Below are 7,168 nucleotides of genomic sequence, written 5' to 3'. Positions count from 1 at the left end.
CCTCTTGTCCTGTCCTCAGTCACTTGGGAGAAGAGCCCAGCTCCCTCCTCTCCACAACCTCCTTTCAGGCATTGTAGAGAGCAATAAGGTCTCCCCTCAGCCTCCTCTTCTCCAGGCTAAACAACCCCAGGTCCCTCAGCCGCTCCTCGTCAGACGTTCTCCAGCCCCCTCACCAGCTTCGTTGCTCTTCTCTGGACACACTCCAGAGCCTCAACATCCTTCTTGTGTTGAGGGGCCCAGAACTGAACACAGTATTCGAGGTGCAGTCTCACCAGTGCTGAGTACAGAGGGAGAATCCCCTCCCTGGCCCTGCTGGTGACCCCATTTCTGATCCAAGCCAAGATGCCGTTGGCCTTCTTGGCCACCTGGGCACACTGCTGGCTCATGTTCAGTCGGCTGTCAACCAGCAACCCCAGGTCCTTCTCCTCCGTACAGCTCTCCAGCCACTCTTCCCCCAGTCTGTAGCACTGCATAGGGTTGTTGAAACCCCATTTAAAAAAAAAAAAAACTCATAATAATAAAAAAGAGGATTTTAAAATGTCAATATTTCAATTGGTCCCAACTAGCAAAGCAAGGAGAAACAGCCTTCTTGCTAGATCCAAGTCCTTGATGCTTTCCTGCTCCCTTGATCAGACACCCCAGGGAACGTGGGGGTCATGCCAGGCTGCTGGGGATGGTCAACCCCTCAGGGCCACCCCACGTGGCATCTCCAGCGTCTCCCAGCGTGGCCTTGGGCAAATCCCTGTGCAGCCGGGCAGGACGGGAACAGGAGCGTTTCCTCCCACTGAGCGTTCGGTGGTTTCTTCCTGGAGCCCAAGGTGCTGCGGGCGCTGCAGCTGCTGCGCTCGGGCTCCCAACAGTCACCCAGGTGCTCAAGAGTCTCCTTGTGAGCTCTGTCCATGCTCCCGCTGTGTCCCAAATCATCTGAGGTTCTTTGGTCCAGGAAATCCAAGCCAAAGGGCTCCCAGGCTTTGTTGCTGAGAACCCAGTACGGCTCCTGGTTCCAGCAGGGCAGGGAGAGATGGAGCCATGCAGGGGCTGGATGAGGCCGGGTGCTGCCTGGAAAACACTTTAACGAGTGGCATTTAAAAGGCACAGCGGAGCAGTTCCCCATCCTGTAGTGCTGCTGATCCAGTTTCCCAGCTGAGGCCGTGTGGACAAAGCAGAGATGGATGGACTGGATGAAGGCGGCAGAATGTGGCGACTCGCGACGTGGTAGAAATAGGTACAAAACTCCCCGTTTGATTATTCTGCTGCAAAAGATGCACCTTCTCTACCCCTGCCTTGAAGCCTGCCACGATGGGGTGCATGCAGAGTGTGCCCAGGAGGTGCAGGCTTCTCCTGGCCCTTCTCGCGGGGAATTTATGTATTTACAGCGTTAAATATTTCCCCCCTTTCCCAGGAAACCACCAGCGCCTAAAGCTTCTTCCTACTCAGCCCTGGTCCCATCTTGTCCCTTGGAGTTGTGTGTGCACCTCCAGCGCCTGCATGCACAACTCCCCCACCCGCGCGTGCAAATGCATCTCCCCCGTTTGTGTGCATCCACCTGTGCGTGCATCTCACCCATGTGTGCATCCAAAGCCCATGTGCGCATCCAAAGCCCATGTGCGCATCCAAAGCCCATGTGTGCATCCAAAGCCCTTGTTTCCCAGCTGTCCATCTGCTCTGGGTGGCATTGGGTGTGCAATGTGCACACCAACCTCATATTAAATGCACTTGGCTCCCAGCACGGCGTTTTGGGGCCCCTCCCAGCCCCTGCAGCCCATGATAAAGGAAACTTTCCTGGCTGCAGCCTCTCTTCTGGGAAATCGTGGAAGGAGAGTTTGGCACCAGCCGAAGCAGTTTGGGGTTCAAGAAACCTCCTTCTTCCTCCGCTGCCCGTTGCTGGCTGGCAAAGCTTATCTGGAAGCGCTTCTGGAGAGCTGTTCCTGCTCTCAAAGAGTTGGTGCTGTGATGGAAAAGCTTTTGGGGCAGTGGGCCAGGATCCGGCCTCACCGCCATGCTAAGGGAGGATGCTGGCTCAGCCGCTGCAGGGAGGAACCTTTGGAAATTTCCCCGGCCTGATGGAAAGTGCTTTGGGCCTCCTCGTGCTTTGCACATCAAGGATCTGCTCACCTTTGACAGCCCTTGGGTCTCTGCTGACATGGGTGGGGGATCCCTGCCTTGTGCAGACATGTCCCCCCGATGCAAATTAGGGCCAATTAAGAGAAGGAGGAAGAGGTCTGAGGAAGGCGGGAGGCTCTTGGAGCGGCGTTTCCCTGGGGGAGCCCCACCCCGGCGCCTGCGTGCAGATGCAGCACAACGCGCCAAAGATGGGACACCTGCATTGGCCCCAGCACGGACTGTGGGTGGTTCCTCTCCCTCTTTCCACATCTTGGCTGATGCTTCTACCATCCCATCCCACTCGACTTTGTCCCATCCCACCCTAACTCACCCCATCCTATCCCATGCCACCCCACCTCATCTATCCCATCCCATCCCTCTCCGTGCCATCCCATCGCACCTCAACTCATCCAATCCCACCCCACTCCATTCCAGCTGCTGTACTCTGTGGGTGTTGCTGGAGGTCTGAATCCCTCAGGAAACTGGACATCACCATCCCATCATGGGCCAGTGTGTGGTCCAGCATCTCCAGGGATGGTAGCTCTGGCAACTCTGAACTGGCTCATCCAGCCCAGTGTCTTGCCTTTACAAGACCAGTAAGATGCTTTGGGAATGGGCTGGGAGAGCAGCACGCAGCAGGGCTCTGACGGCTGTGTACGGCACAGGGGTGTGGCTGAGCCGGGCAGGATGTGGCTCATCCAATGGCAGAGGTCTCTATGCCAGTGCTACTGAGGTGGAATCCTGCACGGCATCCAACAACCCTGCCAACCATCCAACACAGCACCCAACAACCCCAGCTGCTGCTGCGCTGCGTGGTTCCCCTGCAGCTTTTCCAGGTGCAGGAATGCCAGAGGATTGCAACTGTACGGCAGCCGCGCTCCTAGCCAGCGTGCTGGGTCATCAGCACCAGCTACAGGGACACGTTTCCGACCTGCCCGTGCCTGGCTGGCTTTGAGCGGGGAGCTCCTGCTTTGCCATAAAATGCAAACAGAGCAGCTCTGCTTTATCTAACTCTTTATCGCTGTGTTTAACTTGCTCATTTTATCTCCGCTTGAATAATAATTAATCTCCTGGAGCAGGCAGGCTGGGCCCCGTGGAAACGCACCTTCCGTGCGGAGTGTGTGGATGGGACCTGCTGGAGCCAGATGACTTTGCCGAGGGAGAGTTTTAAGCTGCTGCTCCCACGTCTTTCCCAGTAGTGACGGTGTCGGTGCAATTGGCTCTCAGACCCCTCAAATCCTGTCAGTGCTCAGATCTGCCCCTCTATTCTACTCTCGTGAGACCCCACCCATGTCCCGTTCTGGAATCACCAACATAAGAAGGAGATGAAACTGCTGGAATGGGTGCAGAGGAGGCCACGGAGATGATCCAAGGGCTGGAGAACCTCTGCTATGAGGAGAGGCTGAGAGAGTCGGGTCTGTTCAGCCTGGAGAAGAGAAGACTCCAGGGAGACCTTAGAGCAGCTTCCAGGACTGAAAGGGGTCCAGAAAAGCTGGGGAGTGTTTTTTTCCAAGGGCCTCGCGTGATAGGATGAGGTGGAATAGCTTTAAATTGGAAGGGGAAAGATTTAGACTAGAGATTAAGAAGGAATTCTTCATAATGAGGGTGGGGAGGCCCAGGTTGCCCAGAGCAGTGGGGGCTGCCCCATCCCTGGAGGGGTTCCAGGCCAGGTTGGATGGGGCTTGGAGCCCCTGATCCAGTGGGAGATGTCCCTGCCCATGGGATTGGAACTGGATGATCTTTAAGCTCCCTTCCAACCCAAACCATTCTAGGAATCTATGATCTTCCACAGAGTCGGCTGGGAGGGACGCACATCCCTTAACAACACCCTCCAGTCTTTTGATCTCTGCATTTCAGGACTCGGATAATTCATGAGAATGGCTGTTATTGCACGTTTTGGCCTCAAAACCCCAACAGATTCCCATTTCATGAGGAGTTCAAGGCAGAAATGGTTTAGTGGTGCTTTGTCACCTCCTGTCTCGCTGTGAGTTACTCCCCAGCAGTGATGCCCCAGGTGAGGGTAGTTCAGCCCCTACGGACAGGCTGAGTCCCTCGTTTCAATACTGGAACCAAGGGCTCACTGCTGCTGGCTGCCTCCCCATTGTTCATTAGCACAAATCACTAATTTCAGGGCTGTTCTGACATCCACCCACTGCCCCTGATCACCAAGGGACCGTGGTGGCAGCTCCCCAGAGCGCAGCCTCCAGCAAGACGTGCCTATTCCCTGGGAGGTGAGAAACTCGCCGAGGTCTGGGAGCTTTGGCCGGAGCTTCCATTTGGCATCTCTACAATGAACCCCATCGGTGGGATTGGAAAACCCTCCCTGGCCCCTTTCCAGGGACTGTAGATCACGGCAGGGCTGGCGTTTTCTCCTGGTTGCAGCCCTTCTCCAGGCAAAGCCACCTCCCTTGGTGGTGGTGATGACAGTGGGAGTGAGGGCAGCCACCGTATTTTGTGGTTGTTTTCTTGGTTGAGGGTCTCAGCATTCCCAGGGAGAGTGCCCAGACGTTGCCTACAGCGTGAGGCTTTAAATAGCTGAGCATAAATAAAGGTGGCAGCAGAAATAATCTATCCCGGGGCAATGCTGAGGGCTGGGAGGATAGGGTGAAAGCAGTGGGTAGCGGGTAACTTTGGAGGGTCCTGCTGTGGGGCTGGGGTCCCCGCTGAGCCCCTCATTGTGGGCTGCTCCTTCAGTGGGGACCACTGGCAGCTTAAGCTCCTCCAACCTAACCTGGAAACCCCTCTCCAGGCATTTTCTGGGGTGTTTTCCCAGCCTTTTCCCTATGCCTGCAAGATCTACGAGGCCATCTGAAAGCCCCCTCCATCTCCAGGCTCTTCTCAGGTTCTTCCATAAATCAAATAGGGGATAAAATAGCATTCCAGGAACCCAGCGGGCTGGCTTTCTGTGGGAAAAGCAGCAAATGCTGAGTGTCAGCACTGAATAAAGCTCGTGAGATGTCAGGCAAGTGCTCTTTATAGCTCCAGGGCTGGCCTTTCCCACCAAGGAGTGGGCACTCGCGCCGGCCGGCAGCTCCCAGGGGACACCCGGTGGTCCCCCCTCCCTGTGCTGGGTGGCTGTCGGGGTTCAGGTGTTTGCAGGATGGTGGCAGCGGTTTTGCATGGTGATGAGGTGACAGCGGTGGCAGAAAGCTGTGCACAAGGGTGTGTTGCAATGTCCCTGAGCTGGTGCTGTGGGTTTGGGTTGAGCAGCTGTGGGTGGCCCTTTCCGAGAGGTGGAAACCTCCGGCAGGTGAAGGCAGATGAGATGGAAGTCAGTAACTGGGGGAAGGAGGAGTAACCACGTCAGATGCTAACACAGATGCTCCTGTTCAACAGCTCAGATTTGGTCTGCTTGCATTCCTCAACTGAAAGGTATTTTTTCACCTCTCGACCCAAACCAGGATTCCTGTCTCCTTGGCACTGCCCACAAAATCATAGAATCATGAAATGCTTTGGGTTGGAAGGGACCTCAAAGCCCATCCAGTCCCACCCCTGCCATGGGCAGGGACACCTCCCACTGGATCAGGGGCTCCAAGCCCCATCCAACCTGGCCTGGAACCCCTCCAGGGATGGGACATTCATAACGTCTCTGTTTTGACAGCTCCCATCCATGTCTACCACCATCCCTGACAAGTCGACATGAGCACGGGGAGGATGGGGCTGAACCAAAGTCCTCTCATCAGAGGAGGTTTAGATTGGGTACTAGAAAGCATTTCTTGATCAAAAGAATGGTGAAGCGCTGGCAGAGGCTGCCACTGGATCAGGGGCTCCAAACCCCATCCAACCTGGCCTTGGACCCCTCCAGGGATGGGGCAACCCCCACTGCTCTGGGCACCCTTTGCCAGGGCCTCCTCACCATCATCATGAAGAATTCCTTCCTAATGTCTGATCTAAATCTTCCCCCTTCCAATTTAAAGCCATTCTCCCCCATCCTCTCACTCTACGCCCTTGGAAAAAGACTCTCCCCAGCTTTCCTGGAGCCCCTTTCAGTCCTGGAAGCTGCTCTAAGGTCTCCCTGGAGCCTTCTCTTCTCCAGGCTGACCAACCCCAACTCTCTCAGACAGACCTCATAGCAGAGGTTCTCCAGCCCTCGGCTCATCTCCGTGGCCTCCTCTGGTCCCACTCCAACAGCTCCATGTCCTCCCTGTGCTGAGGACTCCAAAACTGGATGCAAGGCTCCAGGTGGGGTCTCACCGGAGTGTAACAGAGGGGCAGAATCCCCTCCCTCACCCTTCTGCACACACTTACATATATGTTGTGGTATAAATGACCTGCATTTTGCAGAGATTTGGACCTTGACCCTTTTCTCTGGCACCAGCACCAGGTTGCCCAGAGCAGGATCTTTCTCTTCGTTATCTCTCCCGTCTATTAAGTCACAGCAACAGCTGGGAAACAGCCGGATTTACCGGATGAGTGATCGCCTTCCTCCTCCTCCCTCCGCACCGCTGTAGGTGGGAAAGCTGGATGGTGGCTGGAGCTGGGAACAAAAGAAGGAAAACCCTTGGAGATGGGGGTAGCCCTGTTGTTTTCAGAGAGCTGGAAGCAGGCTGGTATTTATCCCACTCAGCTCTTGAGAATTTGTCCTTGAGGCTTTGTTTTTGGTTTTTTTTCCCTCCTTTAAAGAAGCATCTCAGATACGAGAATAACTGGGAAAAAGAAGGATTTCGACTCTGTGAATATTAGAGATTCAAAGACAAACGGAAGAGGGAAAAGTTAAGGAACTGGGGAGGTCCCAGCCCTTCCTGGTTTGAAGGAGGGGTTACAAATGCTGTCTTAAAACAGCCTTTTGGGAAAAAACTATTGTTGTTCCTTCTCCTCTCTTTAAACCTCCTCAGCCTCCACCCCTCAACAGCCTCCCGCTGGTTCCTCAGGGTCTCCACAGGCTCTCACCCAATTCTGTTCACCATGAAACCCGTAGTGGTCTGTAATTCAGTTTGCTGGGACTGGGGGACATAGTCCTTGAGGTGCCACCAAGCTGCTGTGTGGTCCTTCAGATGCTACCAAGGCACTGTGTCTTGGTGTCTCCCTGCCTCAGCACCACGCTGTCCTGATGATTTGGTCCCTC

The sequence above is a fragment of the Cuculus canorus genome, chromosome 29, assembly GCF_017976375.1.
Source record: "Cuculus canorus isolate bCucCan1 chromosome 29, bCucCan1.pri, whole genome shotgun sequence".
NCBI classification, from domain to species: Eukaryota; Metazoa; Chordata; class Aves; order Cuculiformes; family Cuculidae; genus Cuculus; species Cuculus canorus.
The sequence above is the reverse complement of the archived record's forward strand: the minus strand, read 5'-3'. Positions refer to the sequence as shown.